Below are 20,187 nucleotides of genomic sequence, written 5' to 3'. Positions count from 1 at the left end.
CCATAGAAAATGTAGATAACATTTCCCACTGTAAGTTGTAGATAACAAGTTCCAACTTTTCTGCTGTCCACAGGAAAAGCCCTTAATTCTGCATAAAAATCCCAACCTCATTTTGGCACTGCACTTCTTTCTCACGATTGCTGGAAAATGGCAGCCAGTCAGAACTGATGTCTCATTGTGTATAATAACAACTCCATCCCCATCTTCTGATTGTGAGCACTTATTTGAAATTTAGCTACCATTTCCAAGATCGTCCAACCTGTGGGGGACCTTTATACTGTTTTGATACCTAAGTAAAAATTGTCACTTCTCTGAGATCATAGATGTCTTCTGGAACAGCAGAGCATAGGCTCCTTCATCATCATTGCCCCAGTAGCTACCTATTACACTCATCCTGCAATTTGGGGCTTCTGCTTTTCCCATATCCAACAGAATAAAATCATGAGAGACTGGGACATAATTTCATATTAACTCTGTCCTTTGGGATCTTTTCTGTTCACTACACATACACGTGTATGCAAAAATATAAATATAAATGCAAAGATAAATTAGAGATAAGAGGACATAGAGATAGGTACATACCTACACATGTACACATATATACAGAAAAATAAATTGTAGGGACCGTCTCTCCAAACCAAATAAATATGCACATTGCATGTGACAATCTATTAGCAGTTTGAACGACCTCACTGCTGAGAAATCTGGTTCAGGGGGAGCCTCCCCTTGGGCTGCCATACAGAGATTTAAGCATCCCCCAGCATGGTGGAAACCTTACTAGTGGCTCCGCTTTTGCAGCCTCAAGCTGTTGTGGCATCTGAGTTCCTTCAGAGGGCAGCTGGGCAAAGCAGAGATCTGATACTTGGGTACGTGGAACCAGGTGGGACACTGTCCCTTCCGCAGGGGTAGCGACTGAGACAGTAGGAGAACTGGACAAGCACCAACCCCAATGGATTACGTAGGGGTTCAGGAATGGTGACAGATGTTGTAGGAAAGATGACCAGCAGTCATCGATCCACTTCAGGGGAAGCAAAAAGTAGCAAACCCTCAACTCTTGCTTGCTGTCAGCAGCCAAGAGCAGGGCTCCAGGAACAGAGGATCTGTTGATGATCATCCTCTGGCTCAGCTGTAGGTATAAAGGGTGCCAGAAAGCAAAGCAGAAATGTAAAATCCCTGAGGGCTTTCCTGATGGGATACAGAGTAGGGAGTTCTATGTGTGTACACGTGAGGGAAGCAAGTCTTTCCCTCTACACCTTGAGCAGGTCTGATAAGACACTTTTCTTGAGGCAGGGTATTTCCACACAGAAAGTAGTCTGAAAATCCCAAATCAGTGGAGAAAAAGCACAGAGAACGTCTGAATGGAAGGATTTCACAAATAAGAGTTTTTATCAGGAAGCATTTATTCTGCATCAACAAGTCATCTGAGAAAAGAAGTAATCTTACAAGCTTTTTGTAATCATTGATATTTTTCCCCCTGCTTTTTCTTTTAATAGTACTTCTAATTAAATGGACCATGAAAGGTCTGTAGTTACAGTCTTAGGGTCAGTAGTTCACATCCAGCTGAGGAAATAAATAATAACAAGCTATTGTCTGGTGCTTCACTTCCTGGCAGGGGAATAACAAAGAGTTGCATTGCCATAGTGCATAGTATGCAAAGATGACACGTGAGGTGATGACAAAGAGGACAGTACATTTGAACACACTAAGAAAATAGTTTCTTACAGTATTTTTAGTTCAAGCATTGAGGCTGTGGTTTGCCTTTGAATGAATGCAATTCAAATGCTTAGATACTCACCGCAATGAAATGTATACACAGCTATTTTTTCCCCTATCATTATGCCCATAAACCACTGAAATATGTATATAATATGCTCTTATAATGCATATTTGAAATTCTATGGCATGCCAAAATTCTTCATTTATGACATTGATTTAATACACCATATATAAGGAATTACTGAACAGCAAATTTTAAATAAACCAAATTATGTAGAAACAGAAAGATATGATACTCATCTAGGCTTCACAGCTTAATAATAATATGTTAGCTACAAGCAGAAAAATTATGAAATGTACAGATATTAAATAACTGTAGCAATAGATTTAAATATAAATCAATTCCCTAAGTGTGCAGACCTGCTAGTGTTCAGCTTGCATATCCCTTTCTAATCCTCTATTTCATGGCACCTACTCATTTGTATCTGAAAGGCCCGGGATAAAGGCAATGTGAATTTCTTTTTGTCATTCCTAATGTAACATTTCACTTGACTTATTTATCAGCTGTGAGTAGCATTTGCTCCAAACAGCATAAGTGCTCTTACTCAGGAAATCCCACTGACCATGTTCCCCTGGATAAATCCCATTCTTCATGCTGCACCTCATCTTGCCAACCATTTAAATGCCCAAATTCAGCATTTTATCTATTAAAACATATCAGATGTTTATAGCTATGAAAAGTTGTTGGTTTTTCTTTTCTCACAGAGGGACAAGACATTTTTCATGTGCCTTCCTGTGGTACATTCTGTCCCGGCCAACATTCAAATCTGAAGCTCACCATGAAGTGCTGTGCAGAAATTGCACAACATTTAAAATTTTAGATTTTTTTAATTCTCTGTAGAGTTCTGATGAGTTGGAAAGCTAGTTCAGTCAATATGAAACCTCTGCTCAAACATCCCATGGCAGGGATTGAGAGGGTAGGAAGTAGTTACTCCAGTCACCTCTCTCTCATCTCTGTCTTCACAGTGAATACTCACCTACTTATTCTATTTGCAAACTTAAGCCTATTTCACTTAAGTGCTTTCCCAGACAAGTATAAATAGGCTCTTGGAAGTGGTAATTAAGTCAGGACCACGTTCACTCACAGGAATTTAACAGCTTCTCCTGACAGAATGCTATTGTTTTCTCCTCTTCCATCCAGGTCTTTGCAATTGGCCACAGAGGACCTGGAACACTTTAACAGTTCAAACCATTTGCAATTTGATTGAATACTGGCACATTATTATTCATTTTGCTTCGTTATTCATGCTGCTATTAATTTTTATTTGAAAAATAATATGAAGAAATAGATTCAGTCTGAGCTCAGACTTGTCATGTACCCAAAGTAAAACGGGATAGTGGAGATGCCCTAAAGAACCCAAAGGCTGGTGGGTGCTAGGGAGAACCTGGGGAGATATTAGAGACAATTGTGAACTCCAGCATACAAAAATACATTTCACTGACTGAGATTATAGTTTGAGGCTTATTGTCCTGTATTTACCCCATATTATACTAACTCCAGTGACAATTTTGTCTTACTTGTATTATCATAATAAGTTGCTAAAACGCAACTTCTCTACAAAAATTTGTTGAAGTTAGCATGATTTTTTTTCAACTGTTAGTTAGATGAAATTAGGAGGAAAAAAATTATCTTCCAGAATTTCATTTCACTTTCTACTTAAAGTACAGGAAAGTTATTCGTCCTGTTAAATTTTACAAAGGGACCTCTCATGCCAGCATGTTTTTATATACACAGTGACTGCATTTCAGCCCCAACAGGACATGGATTTTTGCCTCCTGACCTTAGAGCCTGCACGGTGCTGTGCCACCCCATGGTGAGAAGGCCCCTTCCCTGCTGCCTCTCACTTGGGCACGGTGCTCAGGGGAAGGCCTGAAGACTGGTATGTGTCTTGTGCCAGTTTGAAAGATGGTAAATGTATTCACTGTCCTGCATAAAGCTTTTATAAAACAGAAATAGAGAATGTTCTAGATAAATTACCATATATAGGCTCTCTGCAGGATTCCCCAGCACATTCGCTCAGTGACTCCCGATTATTTCAACAACACTGTAGTGCTTGTTCTCACATTGACATCACCAGAGAGATATTTATTCCAACACAACATGTTTGCCATGCAGAATATGTCCAATTTGGTTTTACATAAGCACATTATTACAGTTCATTTTTCATTTTCATCCAAAGATGTATTGTCAGTGGTATTGCACACTCTTAGGGAAAGAAACAACACAAAACAACCCTCTCAACACCCCTTATTTTTTTTCTTCCCATCTAAAAGAAACACGCCAGTTCTCATGGAATTCAGTAAGTATACACTCCAGTTCAGTAAGACAAGAGTAACACTGGCAATGCATGTTGTGATTTGGATACTGGAAACATTTATATACCTATATAATACCTCTGAAACACGAAGATGATTTTAACACGTCAAACCAAAGTCCTTCCAGACCAGAACTGTGTTTCTAGCAGTGACCACTACCTGCTGCCCAGAGGAGTGTAAGGACAAATCAGACATATAGTGACATTTTTCAAGAACCATCTTTCAATCTTCAGTGCGTTCCAGCTCAGGATATTCTTGCCTAGAGGCATTATTCCTGTATTCAACAGCTCCCAAGGGATTTTATTTATTGAATTCACCAAACTGTTTTAGCATCCACAATATATATGGCAAAGATCTTTATCTATACCCTTGGAGAAGTATTATCTTTTGAACCTTTGTGTTATTACCAGTTGATGCCTCCTATCTGTTGTACTAAAGGAAATTGTGATTATTTTCTGTCTTCTCCATGCAGATGCATCATATCTCCCATTCATCCTTGCTATGATGTGGGGTTTGTGATATTCCTGGACTTATGGAGGAAGAAATCTCAACTATATTTCATGCAAATTGGACTGAGTAACCACTGCCCCTCATTCACCATGATGGCTGAACAACAAATCAGAAAATATGGTTGGATAATAGTCCCCACTGTTTTTTCTAAAATTAAGGCAAAAATGCAATTTAATGGTTTATTTTGGCCTTCAGTCCATTTTTCATGTGCAGTGGATGTGCATAGAAGTGCTGAATACCAGAACCTACAAATGCTATACCACTTCCAAAAAGCAGAATTCTTTACAGAATTCCCCAGTATGTCCAGATCAGAAAAAGAGAACCATATTACTATTATATTAATGTTATACAAGTATTACATTCATAAACAGAATAGTTCCTCTTATATAGCAGTCATCAATATTTGTTCAGGGATTTTTCCCCTTTTTTTTTGTGGTTTGTTTGTTTGTTTGTTTGTTTGTTTGTTTTGGTTTTGTGTGGTTTTTTGTTTGGTTTTTTGGGTTTTGGGGTTTTGGGGGGTTTTTTTTAGTTTTGGGGTATTTTTCTTTTCTCTTTAATTTATTCTGGACAGCACTGCTGACCCATTTGGATGGATATTGTTCTTTTAAGCCAACAGCACTTGCAGAAATCAAGTACATATTTTATAGGAGTGTAACAGATCAATGCTAGATGTAGCATATATGTAAAGAATTTCTAATATTTTTAATTGCATAGAATCATTATAGTTGGAAACGACCTCCAAGATCATCAAGTCCAACCTTCACCCAAAGGTTAAAAACAGCAAAATAAAAATAAACAAAATTAGTGGGATGATTGTGCTTCGTAAGTTTTGCCCTACATCATCATGCCCTGGTGAACACTGTCTCACCAAAATTGCCTAAACAAATTACCTCGGCAGAAGACTTCAGTGTAATGTGAGAGCCTTTAAAGTTCAGGTATCCTCAAGTTCTTGTCAAATTTACAGTAATGTTTACATTTAAACTGACCCCCAGAGATTATATTTTAAATACTTGTGGATTAATATTCTCATTGGATCACATATGATATTAAGCAAAGTTTAAATGATCATGCAGACTACTTAATTTTTTTTTACAGTGTTTAAAAACCTGTAATTAGTTTTTAAAATCTAAGATTTTTCAGCCATTTAAAAGCAAACTTGCAAAATAAAGGCTCTTTTTGTTTATTTTACCTTTACTAGAGGAAAATCCTCAAGTTTCTGTAATGCCTACTATTGCTTTACTTGGTACAGCAATAATATAGCCTAAGGAAAAGCATCTACTGAGCTCACAATATTGAGTTAAGATCAGTATCCAGCAGTGAGCTTCTGTCACTAAACACAGCAATCTGGCACAAGGTTAAAAATCTATTTTTTTATTCGTTACTTGATCCAATGCCTCATTAGCACAGAAAAATCCTTATGTCAAGGTCAGCACCCTCAGAACGGTTTGATGCTGTGGAGATCCGTGCTGAGTTACTCCTTGTGTCATGCAAATATAACTACAGATTTGGTCTGGCTCCAAGCAGAAAGAACTTTTTCGTGCTTCTCTAGCAAAGCCAGTGTATTTTCCTCTCTATTGATTCTTCTCTTTCTTTGGAAGCTCTGGATTCTTATATCTGAGTTACACACTGTGAATTGCCTGAGTAGATAATGAAGATACTAGCCTTTGGTTTTATCTTTTATAAATGACTGTCTATTATCACAAAGAATGAAGAATTTTGTGGCAAAGGCAGGGCTGCAACTCAGTTCTCAAGGACAGGAGGCAGCTGATTTAATCCCCAGACTTTCTCTTTGAATGGTGTCTTGCCTCATTCACTAAGCACTTCCAGCTTTTGGAACACAGAAGTGAAAAATGCAATTAAAACCAAAGTTCAAAGGTTTAAAATGACACTGAGTATGCATTTGGAGAGACTTTCCTGGATGACCAGTATGGCACTGACAAGTGCCATTGACCATGGACTCTGCAGGTCTAAGGGCTGTGTTTCCTTCACAAGCTCTGACACTGGGATTGCCAGAGGGAAATTTCCGTGGGTGAAAGTTGAGGGACTGCTGTTTTTTCCTTTTAGCAGCTGCCAATATCCTGCAGACATCCAACTGAAAGATGGAAGCTGTCATGCCCAGCTTGCAGGCCTGGTTGTCCTAAAGAAGGGACCTGTCTATTAAATGATTCCTTGGTTTGTAAGTCTCAGAAGCCACTTCTGCCAATAACTGACATAATTAGGAGAAAAAAACCCTGTAGATCATTCAATGTTTCGTGGAATTAAATCAACACAAGAACTAAACCAAAACATAAAAAAACCCCAAATGAAACAGTATGTGGGATGTGCCCCAACTCTGGTGAGACGTGATTTTAACCTATGCTTGAATTGAAAATTATAGATTATACTGATTTAATTTCATTTATTAGATCTGATTGAATAATAGAGCGGTCACACAGGGAAAAAAATAAAAGGAAAAAGAAGGTGAAAAAGAAAGCATTAATTTGCAATGTTATTCAGAATGTGATAATCGTGTGCATGAATAGTGTGGTGGTCCATTGGATCTTCCTGGTGCCATCCAGCTGGCATAAATTATTAGTATGCACTTTTCTATAATCACTAGGTCTGCTGAAGTTTTGATCAGTATGTTTAGGATGTCCTGTGTTCTGCTGTGAGAATAAGGAAAATCTAGAAAATGAGCAGTGACCACTTCAGGTGTTGTTCTCTTTTTTGTTGAGAGATTCCCGACTGTGGCTCCTTTCTTTGCTGTCGCTGTCAACATTATGACAAAGTCATAGGATCACACTGTACCAAATATGTCCCTTGAAGCATATGTCAGTGGAATGTTTTAGGACTGAAATAGTAGAATTTTTCTTTTGGCTGTGCCGTTTTCCTTTCCATGCTGCTTACTTTTTAATGCAAGACAGTCTGTATATGAACTAGGTTAAGAGCAGCTAATTTTCCTAATATCATTACCCTTTGGGAGTATCATTTTACTAGAAATAAAATGACATATAATCCTGCCCCCTAACAACACCATTATTTATTACCACTCTATTAATAGATCCTGTAACTTGGTTTTATTAACAAAAGATATGACTGCATATTTGGCAGTAACTCTCTTGATATCAAAAAATCACAAGATTAGAATCATATTTTCTCAAAAACACTTTCTAACAATAGATAGAATTCACACCAAAGAACATCTTGCTAAGAATAGATGAAATTAATGTGTAAAAATGCTTCATGCACAGTGGAAAAAATTTCAATAATTTTGGCTGGAAGGCTATGACAATTTGTGACAAAAAGAAAATGATGCTGTCAGAAGTGTAGAAAAATGTTTTAGCTCTGCTATAGTGCTGTTTGATTCCTCACCCCAGCTGAGTGTTTCATGCTCTTTTGGAAGAAATCAACCTTCTTAAAAATTTGCCACTTTTAGGTAGTTGTCTGTCTCCTATGTTTAAAAAATATAGTTGTGAATACCACAATCCCTGGATGAAAATTGAGATTATTTTTTATTTGGATCATTTTTTTTTCTGAATGTGTATCATCCCAGTGTAACTTGGCTTGAAGAGGAGGAGTTCTTCAGTAACATCTTCAAAGCTATCCCACTAATCCTCAAAACACAATTTGCTGATACCTGCACAAAGTCAGATTGCAGTTAGACTGACAGTGTGCTGGCAGTGTGTTACACTAATACTGTATCACACTTTCCTTACACATGTCTTTCTTGACTTTTCAAACTCCTTCAGCAGCAGAACAGGATCCTGCCATTCCTAAATACTAGCCCATAATTAGCATAATTAGCAGCCACAGCTTCTTCATTCTGGTTTTTATCATTCCCCCTTATACCTGGGAGAATAAAAGTCCAGTGTCTTCAGTTTAGAGCTGTAATGTGTTTTTCAGTGGTGACATAAATCACATCCCATGGCAATTAACATGACAAAGGACAGTCTGTTGTTAGGGTATAGTCAACATACTTGAAACGTCTGTGTTTCACATCATGTGAATATGTGACTTGAACTAATCACTCCTTGACACAGCTGTTACATCCTGACCGACAGGCCCAGCTCCAGCGATGCCACACTGAATGAAGCACCCTCCAGCTAGAGCCCACTACCCGCACTGTGCAGAAAGGTGACACTCTCTGCTGCCCCCCTCTCAACTTCTCTTTGCCCTGTGCCCCTCTGCTGAGGTGGGGAACCAAGAACTGGGCAGCGCCTTTGGCGGTGTGAGAGCAGGAGCAGCAAGCTGTGGGGCAGCACTGGATGGTGAATCTCATTCTCAATGGGTACGTGGGTCTGTGCATTGAAAGCAGGGAGGCCTGACTTTTATCTACTAAGTTTGCCCTGCCAAAGCAGCTACATGTAAATGTCCCTGTGTACCCCATTTAGAGAAATTTAAAGCCTACTGTAAAAGAATGGATACCTTTTATTAATACATTCTCATTTAGATATATTTTATTTAAATGCTTTCCTAATTTAATTATGGACTTGTGTACCCATAAGTTTGAAATGATCTAATGAAATCTGTTGCTGGCCAGTCAGCCTAAATGTGCAGATTTGAGGGTAAACAGGGCCACAGAATCAGAAGTCATGCTACATTATGCAGATGATAAGAAAGTAGAGACAGCTTAATTTCCTTTTTCCGCAAATCACCATGGGTTTCTTTCATGCAGATTTTTTGGTGTTCAGTATCTTCTCTCATCATGTGTGAAAAGCATTCCTGCACTTCAAAATCCATAGAGATAACAGTTTGCAGCTTCAATTTCTATACTGGCCATAAAATGCAGAACTGCCTCTTTAAAACTAAAAAAACCCCAAAGGTTAGGGATCGTAGCTTGCAGTGATTTCTATGTTCTTTCGCATTTTCCTGCCACACTTCCTTTATTTTTGTCTGTCGTTAGTTTAAGTGTAATTTCATCTGGCTAAAGCATCTGTCATTTTGTTTATCTTTTATGTACTATGCATACCAATGGCACTGCTTAAGTATCAGTACAAGTGTGTTTATGTTAATAACAACAGGCATACAAGGAATTGTTCTATGTCAGGTGCTATCTTACAGCATCCCTTTAAAAGAACAGATTACCAGTGAACACTGAACACCTGTTTTTTACATTCTTTAGTAAATGACTAATGTTTATATACAAAGAGAAGGTGACCTCAATCACAAGCTGTAGCAGCTGGCCATCACACTGCCAAATCCCTGCGAATGTTAGCCAGTTAGCAAAAACAAGTTTTCTTTTTGTGACTTCCAACTGTCACCTTTATTTGTTCTCAGCTAACTCAAATATTACTTATCCACACAGGATCACAGGCCAAAGTACTTCCTGCAACCAGCTGCTGGCACTGAGTGTGCCCCATTGATCAACAGCTCAGGTGTTTTGACCACAGGATTTATCTCAACAGAAGACTTGGCTGGTTACCGGAGAAAGATCCCATATGACGGCCACACAAAGCCATACAGGGTCCCTAGAGGAGGAGCAAACCTTATTTCCTGCCTGGCTGGGATGGAGGGCAGGCGGAAAGGAGGAGGAAAGGAGATACTTCCATTGTTTACAACAGAATAGGAATTCCAGCTCTAAGAGACTCCAAGCAGAGGTCTGAAAAGACATAATGACATTCCTCCTGCCTCACGTGTTCACCTCCAACTGGTTTTGAGAAACATTTCCATAAATACCTACCAGAGAAGGTGAAAAGTATTCCTAATCTTCCCACAAAACATGCACAGAACATGAACGCATTTCTAGAGGGAAGAATATTTCATTGACATGAAAATCGAGGCAGCACACAACATTATATTCAACAGGCACCTCCAGTTTGGAAGGAAACAGATTTTCCAGATTCCAATTCAAACGATGCCAGAGGCAGAGATAGAGGTATGATTCACAAACCACAGCCTCCAGTTTGGCTGTTCCTGGTACTGCAGCTTAAAAGCCAGCATGGTAACCAAAAGAGGAACTAGCTATCTTTCCAAAGAATTGGAATTTGGATTGGATTCCAAAGCTTGAATTACAAAGAAACATTCAAAAATCTTTATTAAAGCTAAATAGCCAAAGAGATACTTAATTATTATCATTAATTGGTATCTACATGATACTTAAAAGTAAACCAATGTAATTACTAATATTTAGTAATTTTTAGTAATTAAACATTTAGTAATTTAATAGTGAGAGTGCAAAAAAATAAAATATTTTGAATGTGTTTCCAGTACCAGTCACAGTCCTACAAACTGTTCAATAGGAGCTTTACTTGCCCATTCACAGGGTATATGCATTTTCGTGAAAATTACGAGCAAAGAATATAAATTCTACCTCTTTCATAGTTCTGTTTGTTGTTTTAATTCTATATTTCATATTATATGTTTTGTCATCTTTCATATAATTAGACTTACTGAAAGCTGCCTATGTATAGATCCAAAATCTTTTCTCAGAATTCATGTTACTTTAAGTTTCTTCTTTCCATCTCCATCTATTTTGGAAACCAGACCAAGCATGAAAATTTTCAGCCAGAAAAAATGTTTATGCTACTAGTCAGGGCACAACATGTACCTATGTGTATGCAAACACTCCCTCTTGCTGCACAGGATTGCAACTTTTTTCCAACTTTGTAGATCTTTATTAGAAAGTTGATTAATGGATAAAGCTGATCCAAATGAGAGCAGTCATGGCAGTTAAATTAGGTGTAGCACCATTTGTTTTGGGGGCAGAATAAGTCTTGCATAGCTAGTTTTCGCCTTCTGTTTTAAGTATTGTCTATCAATGTTACCTGCTAAGGAGTTTCTCTTTTCCACCTCAGTTGAATTTGGGTTTTTTCATTTAGATAAAAACCAGAAAACTGGAGTGGAAGGGGACTTACATATTTAAGTGTCCAATACTGACTTGCAGTCCAAGGAAAAAGAAAGCTTCTGGTCAAAAGCAGCTGAGGATCAATTACCCGTGAATCCTCTGAAAAATCCCAGCCCAAACCGTGTGAATACTCTGTACTGTACAGCTAACCCCCATTCCCAGCTTCCCTAAATCAGTGTGGAATGACACCAGCTCGGGTAGCATGTGTTTAAATGGTGGAGCAAAGGGCAACTTATTAGCTGCCTGTGATAGCTGTAAGATTTCTGCTCCATCATGTTATCTTAGTTCTGTATTATCTAATTATAGAAATCCTTCTGAATGTTTATCATACAGTTTAAAGTGGATTTCATACTCTGTTAGCCACATACCTTAATGATAGATTTAAAATTAGAGAAGAAATTAAAAATCAGGTGTTTCCTACATGGTCAAGGCTCTTTTTAGTTGTGTCTATGAGAGAACCACAAGTTATTTTTAAATAAAAAGCTCTGTTTATTTTCTTTTCTTTCTATAAATTCTCCAGAGAAAGGAAGTCTTTACCAGAAGGCTCCTCAGGTCGGTTTTTCTTTTTAGTGGCATAAGAGATGTCATTTGATGGTTTGCCTTGAAACCGATTTCAAACATCTCATCACTGCCTGTCCAGGCCTTCCTCCAGAGTAACTTCATCAGCCAGATTAAAATGTGAACAACATGAAACATTCATAAAAGTCTGGCACGTGATACACTGAGTGTTTCTCAGGACACCGTTTTTCTAATGTTGCTCTCCTGAACTGTCAGAGATGTGACAGGGCCATGGAAAGGAGATTACTGAACAATGTCAAGCACTGGGAAAATTAAAGAGAGAAAGGAGAAAAACCTCTCTGGTAGTAGGGAACTGAGGTCTTCAAAGACAAAGAGTGTCTTTGTGACACAAAAAGACACTGAAAAAGAAAAAAATCTTTCACAATAATCATAAGTGATTTTATCCAAGTATCACAATTTAAGTTTGTTAAACTATGTATTATTTTGGGGTAAAAACTTTATCAAATTAATACAAATAATATGCCTTGCACAATGAGCTGCAAAAATTCAATGAAACAACACAAGGAATGAAAAAAGAAAAAAAAAAAAAGTAGGGTATTATTTAAAGTATTGGAACTTTGAGAAAAAGGGCTGAAGGGTTGTAGGGGGTAAAACCAGTTTTCCAGCGCCTTGGTCACACGTCTTCTGAGAAATGCATCCACCTCTGGGGTCCCCAGCACAGGAAGGACAACAGCCTGTTGGAGTGAGTCCAGAGGAGGGTCACCAGGTTGATTAGAGGGATGCAACAACTCTCAGGGCTGAGAGAATTGGTAGTGTTCAGTCTGTAGAAGAGAAGTTTTTGGTGTCTGCCAGTACCTGAAGGGAGCCTACGAGAAAGATAGTCTATTTACATAGGCATGCAGTGACAGAACAAAGGGCAACGGCTTCAAACTGAAAGACAGGTTTAGATTAGATATTAGGAAGAAATTCTTTACTGTGAGGGTGGTGAGGCACTGGAACAGATTGTCCAGGGAAACTGAGGATTCCCCATTCCTGGAGATGTTCAAGGCAAGTTTAGATGGAACACTGAGCAACCTGGTCTAGTGAAAGATGTCCCTGCCCATGGCATGGGGCTTGGAACTAGATGATCTTTAAGGTCCCTTCCAACCCAAACCATTCTATGATTTCTGAAAGTCTCTCCTGGAGACCCCCAGTGATGCACCCTCACATGCTGCCCATCCCTGTCTCCACATCGGAGTGTGGTGGAGGTGGTGTGACAACAAATCCCTTAGAGAGCCCTCTGTCCACACAAGCGCTCTGGTCTCCCCGTGTGTCTGTGGGCAGCGGCAGCCCCCCGAGGAGAGCAGCTGAAGCTCTGACGCTCTGCAGGAGGCAGCTCTGCCCGGGGGCAGCACATCCGTAAGCCCGCCTGGGCCAACATCCCTCTGTCATTCCCCAGCTGGCCCCGAGGAAAGAGCTTTTTCCCATACCATACGGGCCGTACGGGTCTGTCGGGACTGAGCAGTTGGAAACCTCCCCATGGAGCCATAGCTTTGCCGTCCCTGCTGCTTCCTTCAAACGCCTGCGGCGGATAGGGGCGCGGGCAGCCCAGCTCCCGTCCCTCTCCCCAGGGGAGATCCGCCGGGAATGCGGCGCGCGGAGCGCGGGACGGGCCCAGCCTCCCCCGGGCGCCCCCTGCCGGCCGCGCCCGCCGGCCGTGTGGGACTGCGGCAGGATCGGCTATCCTGGCGGGATGGGCTGTCCCGCCGCGGCCCTGGAGCTCCCCGTGTCCCGTTCATTCTGGGGGGAGGGAGGCGCCAAGAAGGGCTGTACCTCCGCCAGAGCGCCCTGCGACGCTGAAGCGCCAAGGCCGCCTCAGCGAGCCACAGCGCTCGGCTGGAGGCTTGGGTGAAGCGGAGGGTGCTGCGGCCCCCAGAGCCCCCGACTTTCACACTGCACCCTTTCCGTAGGCTTTTCTCCCGGACGTGCCTGTTTTTCCTGGATTGAACATCCCGATTGCTAACCTTACCTATGTTTTGAAGTTATTTGCAGGAAAGCTTTGCCTTCTCGCTGCAGGTCCCCGGGTGCCCCGTGCAGTCTGTTCTCGGTGATGTGGCTGGATCACCGGCCCTGCCAGCACAGTCGTGCCACCTGGAATTCTGGTCCTGCTGATTCTCCTGCCCTGTTCTGCTTTGGCTTGTTCACAGCTGTTTGTGACCCATGTCCGGTTGTTGCTCAAAACAGAAGTGCCACAGGGAAGGGACTGTGAGTTTACTGCCACCATCAGCTCCCAGCAAGCCCTAGAGGGACATCCCGAATGAACTGACCCTCCCGGGAGTCCTCTCGTCAGAGGAGCAAGGCCCACACAATGGCTTTTGGGAAAGCTTTGTCAGCGTGACTGCTTCCGGACAGAGTATGTAGGGACCACATTACCCCCGAGGAGGGAGATAACCAAGAGTAGGTGCAGAACTTTCAGATGCAGAAGTGCACAGCTGAGACCACCGGCCATCAGCTGGAGTCACAGCAACACAGTCCATGAAGGAGGTGCTGATGGGCCATACGGGAGCAATGAAGTGCGCTCTGCCCTGGGGAGAACTGCAACCCTCCATGTCTACTAGAACGGCTGGTCAGTGCAGGCAAAGCTGTGGTTATAAAGCCAAACTCCAAGCGCCCTGTATTCAGGTAATATTCAGATAAAAATTCAGATATACGCTGTATTCAGGTAATGTGAGTGAGAGATGATTATGAGATCATGACGCTTTCCATGGCTGTCCATGAGGAGGAATCCCTTTTAAAGACCTAACAGCCCCGACCACTTTGTAATACTCACTGCCTCTCTGAAAACACTGGGTGTATCATCTGGTGCATATTTAGAGTGACCCTTCTGATTTAACTTACTCAAAAATTAAGCAAGTTCACACTTACCAAAACTTTCTGCAATACAAAACAATGGTGCTAGTCACATGTGACATACATAACTTTGAACTGATCTTCACACTGACAATGAAGTTTACCTTGTTCTGCATATGTCAGAGTAATTTCTCACAAATCCTGGTGCCCACCTGCTGAACTCCCAGCTGCTTTTCTTATTGAATTGTTGGCAGGTGTGTACTTCTCCTGCCACTTGCAAGCTCAGTTAAAGGCAAAAAAATTGCATATTAAACCTACCTCTTTCCTTTATGTCAACACCAAGGTTGTGACTCAGCTGCAAAAAGAAATAGGGCAGGTACAATGGGCTCACAACTGTGCTGCCTAAGGTTCCTTGTACCCTCTTCTGCATCCTCCTTGCCTGTGCCATTGGGGCAGCCCCAAAGAAACCACAGAGTTTTAGTGGCAATGCACAAAACCACCCTAGGACAATCCCTTTCCAGACAGACAAAGACCTTTGTTTTTTTCTAATCCTCATACAGTCTGAAAGGTGAATATAAACACAAAGTTGTGGCTGTGGACATGTACATAAGTTAAGCCATGGAAATCACTAAAAACCTGCAAATATTTGACATTGCCACAACAAATCTATGCATCAAGTTTTGCTTCCCAAAATGGGGGACATTAAGAGGTAGAGAGTCTGCACATGAACCAAACACCACCAAGAAAACAAACACCTACCTTTCATTCACTTTTTAAGACCTTTATAATTTTAATGAAGGAATAACTTGACAGAGAAGGCAACAGCTGAATGCAAATACCAGCTGTAGAACTAAAGAATTCCTCACATCACTACAGCTTATAGTTTTGTCAATCAAGAATAATACAGTATTTTCAAAGACATTTTAATGGGATGCTGAGTCTAAAATGTAAAATATTCCCCTCCATTAACTTCAATGATGTAAAAGCATCCCATATTTTAGTGTTGGTACATGCTCACAGTTACCAGATTGGAATTCGTTAGAGGACACCCAAAGCTGGTTTTCTTCCCAGTTATACAGGTGCAACACCTGTGTTACATGTGACAGAATATGCTTACCCACACTGTAGATATACTTAAGAATGTAAAGAGCTTTAATGAAAAAAAATAGATAAGAGGCCAAAATGACAAACCATGCGGTGCCATTCTTTCTTCTACCAACCACAGATATCCTTCTTTTTAAGATTCCATTTCTAGAGATATTATGAAACTTCTGTTTCAAAGACACAGTTCGAAACTGGCTAGCCAAACTAAAGATTTTCTGTATGAATTGCTGCAAGATCCATGACAGCCCTTACATTCATACAATTTTGCTGTGCAAGACATACATCAGCAACATGTGAGAGGTTGGTCTCAGGTTTTTTTGCAAAAGTTTTTTTAAAAATGCAAGATATTTCACACAAAAAAATCCTGAGCAACTTTTTGTTTGAGCCCAATGAACCAATAGATAACACAGAGCTACAAGGAGGACAAGTTTGTTCTTAGTTAAAAAAAAGAACTTTTTTATTGTTGTTGATTACAAAAGCCCAAATTTAGACTATTTTATTTTTATTGGTAGGATATACCTTAAATCAATATTTGCCAAAGATTATTAAGAACCCACTTCAGAATGGCATAATATCAAAAGTGAAATCAACAGAAACAGCATCCCCAGCTGTCCTGAGAAGGAACCCTCCTTCTGGACTAGAGGAGCATTTGAATTCAGGAGAAAAAGAAATGCCTTGATTTTTAACTACGAACTGAAATTGAGATTTCTGGCATTAAAACAGCGTTGATAGGAAAGATGGTTAAGATTCCTTCCACTGGATATAATGAGATATTTTTGGAACTCTTTATTGGAGATATCCCACAGAGGAAAATGGGCCAACCATATGGTTGCTATCTCCATGGCAGCAGCTAGCATAGGGCAGTCTTGGTGGGCAGTAATTCCTGTGGAGACAGGAGGATTATATCACAAATGACAAAATCTTTTAGACAATTTCTTTGAAATAATGTGGAGTTTCCAGAGCCTGAATCATAAAACGCCCACAGATGAGCTGAAAGTAGTGATCTAGTATACCACAACTTCCATGCTATAGGAAGCATAATGCTATATACAAACCCCACCCTAATATCTGAAAAGCAGTTCCAATTAGGCAATATCAAAATTGTGGACAAGAAATTGTTAACCTGCAGGTGATCAATGGTTGTCACATCTCTGTTGGGTGCAATATTGGCCATGCAGAAAACTAAGCATTCACTGAAAAGCCCAGTGCTTGGGATCAGTATGAATTTACAGAAGGAAAGGCCTGACTTCTGGGGAGATCTGAGGTCTGTGTTGGATCCCGCAAAGGTTTAATGATGCTTGAAGTTCTGCACTGAGCAAGAGCCCAACCTGGCCAAATAGGTAACTCCAATAGCTACAGCCCCATCACGCTCTAGAAACCTGATCCATCCACACCGCTGGAATACCCTAAAACCCAGCAGCTGCAGGCAGAGTACATTTGACTCTCATCAAGTGGATCTAGCTCTCAGAGTGTGCAATGACAGTCATTAAAAAATGCCTACAAGGGTGTCAATCACCATTTTATATCACAAGAGCACATTTCTTTTAAAAGAGAGTGACCTACTCCTTATCTTGAGCATCAAGTCAGGTTCTGTGGCCCCAGCTGTGCAGCCAAGCTTTCCTGTATTTTTTTTTCTTCTCTTTTTTTTTTCTTTTTTTTTTTTTGGCTTCTAAGTGACCCAGTTTCAGCAGAAGGATCAGAGGAATAGGGTGTCCCCAGAGTTTCCAGGCATTTAACCCTCTGTGGTATATTGTTCTGTGTGAGTTTGCAGGTAGGTTTTCTTTTAAAATCTGATTGAAGAAAAATACTGCATTTTATTCTCATTCAGTGTGGTGGGGAAAAAAAGCTGTAAAAGGTTTCTGGGCTTCTAAAATTCACATGATAGAGCATGTTAACATAGAATCATACAATTATTACGGTTGCAAAAGACCTCTAAGATCACTGAGTACAACATGTGACCATCCAGACTTCTGTCTGAGATTGACACCAACTCATTCCTCATTCCAGCCCAGACCTCCAGCAACTAAGCCAAAGGATTAATTTCAGGACCTTTTAGCAATGACAAATTATTGCTCATTTTTACTCTAGTGGGCTGCATGTATAAAAAAAATCCTCAAATTATTGTCCTAAGATTTCAATGGAGATGTTTAATTGGAAAACTTTAAACTGACTTGGTCGACATGGAAATTGTTAAAGGAGGTAGATTTATCAGGACCTGTTGCAATAGGACAAGGGGTAATGGCTTTAAACTGAAAGAGGATCAGTTTAGATTAGAGATAAGGAAGAAGATTTTTACAATGAGGGTGGTGAAACACTGGAACAGGTTGCCCAGACAGGTGGTAGATGCCACATCCCTGGGAGCATTCAAGGGCAGGTTGGACCTGATCTAGTTGAATATGTCCCTGCTTACTTCAGGGGATTGACTAGACAACCTTTTAAGGTCCCTTCCAACACAAACTATTTTATGATGATTTTCCTTGAGGAAATGTGTCATGGATGCCCATTGCAAGTCAACAGTCCTGCAATTGCATCTGTGGTCTAAAACACTTGACCAAATTATTTTGAGAGGAATCTTTCTTTTCTAACAATTTTGCTAAAGTCCTTCTTATGAAGGAAATTTTCTTTCATGCCTTTCCTGAGAATAGACTGTTTCTCAGTCAAGATCAGCTCCTTTTAGGTTTTACAATTCCCTTCTGCAAAAGTGCTCAGTTATTTCTCTCAGTAGCAACCTTCCAGCCTTTCAGTCTGAAGACGTACAATTTAGCCCATCAGAAAGACCTGTACTAAAAAAAGAAGGAAAAAAAATCATGCAATGTAAGAAAACCGTTATTTCAAAAGTGATTGGAAAAGAGGATTCAAATAACTAGCATAGACATCACAGGTTACAGTGATGATTTGGCAAAAAGGCAGACTGTCCTAACACCAAGCTGGTATCTGTAGCTACTTGCTGACTATTCACTTTTAATGATATTAAATCACCAATCCTTGGCTCAGCTATCCAGGTGTTGTCTGAGCAATGCAAACAAATCTCTGGGTGCTACACAGACATGAATGGATCTCCCAACAGTTGTGTGTCTAGCATTGCACAGAGATGAAATCACTTACCACAGCAGCTGGGTAACTGCATTTTTGCGGTTCCTAGTCCAGACTTTGGTCACAAACACCAATCTGCCAGAGTGGATTGATATAAAAAAGTTTGTGATTTGTAAAAGCTTGAAAGCAGAAGCTCCTCCTATCTGGTCTATCCGCTCTGTTCTATGCTGTTCCTGCTTTAAAAGACAAAATGAAGAAGAAACAGTGCTCTTTTTCATTGGGAATTTTTGGCTTTTTTGTTTACTCGCCAGCACTGAATTAATCAGAGAGAGCATTTGTAAACGGCTGTGTTAATATGGACTTCCTCTGCTGGCTTTCCAGTAACTGAACACGATTTCTAAGATTTTATGTAAACAAAGGATTAAACTGGCTTTGGGGTTAAATCTTCCTATTGCAGCATAATTCATCAGACTGCAGTGAATGGCCAGAGAAAGCTATTAATTGGGAGTGCATGGATACACTTTCTCAGGGTGATGGTGCTGGTCATCTAAAATAAGATGTTTACCATTAACTTACAAATCCCTGTAACTTCAAATGTGAATTCCTGAGAAAGGCTTAGGCAGATATATATTGGTATGAAGACAGGAACTGCCAAGACCCATATATACTAAAAAATCTATTTTACATGAGTTATATAAATCTGCAGTTGTTTGCATTCTTCACTGTCAGATGTACCTGCCTTAAGCTCTCCAGAATTGGGTTCTAGGCACTCTGTCAACCATGAAATTATAGGCCAGCTAAATTCTCTCTCTGTGTAACTTACTCTTTTTAAGTCTTCCCTCTGAATTTGAATCCCAAAAGCAAAAATGTCCATTCTCATTTTATAAGTAGACCATTTTAGGCTGAATTCTGCACAGGCAAAAACTGCATTCTCTGAAACTCCAAAAAGATTTTAATCTCTAATCTTCCCTGTTTTTGTTAAACCACTTTCTTCTCACTTTGCCTTTCTGCTTTTCTTTGTTTGCATTTTCCTGCCTCTCTCACAGTTCTGTCCTCAGTGACTCGTTCAAGTTTCTTCTTCTTTACCCCTCGAGAATTTTTTTTTATGGTTCCTCTGTTCAGTGCTGCTTTTCTACTATACCTCCTGCAATTTGTCCTTCACTGCTCATCTGTTTGTGTGTTCTTCTGTCTCACTCTTGATCTCCAGTGTGCACTGGTTGTTTAGATAAGAAAAAACCTTATATTTCTTAAGGCATCATAGTGGGCATTACAAGAAG

This window comes from Myiozetetes cayanensis, unplaced genomic scaffold (genome assembly GCF_022539395.1).
Source record: "Myiozetetes cayanensis isolate MyiCay16 unplaced genomic scaffold, myiCay2020 scf5-8, whole genome shotgun sequence".
Taxonomy (NCBI): domain Eukaryota; kingdom Metazoa; phylum Chordata; class Aves; order Passeriformes; family Tyrannidae; genus Myiozetetes; species Myiozetetes cayanensis.
The sequence above is the reverse complement of the archived record's forward strand: the minus strand, read 5'-3'. Positions refer to the sequence as shown.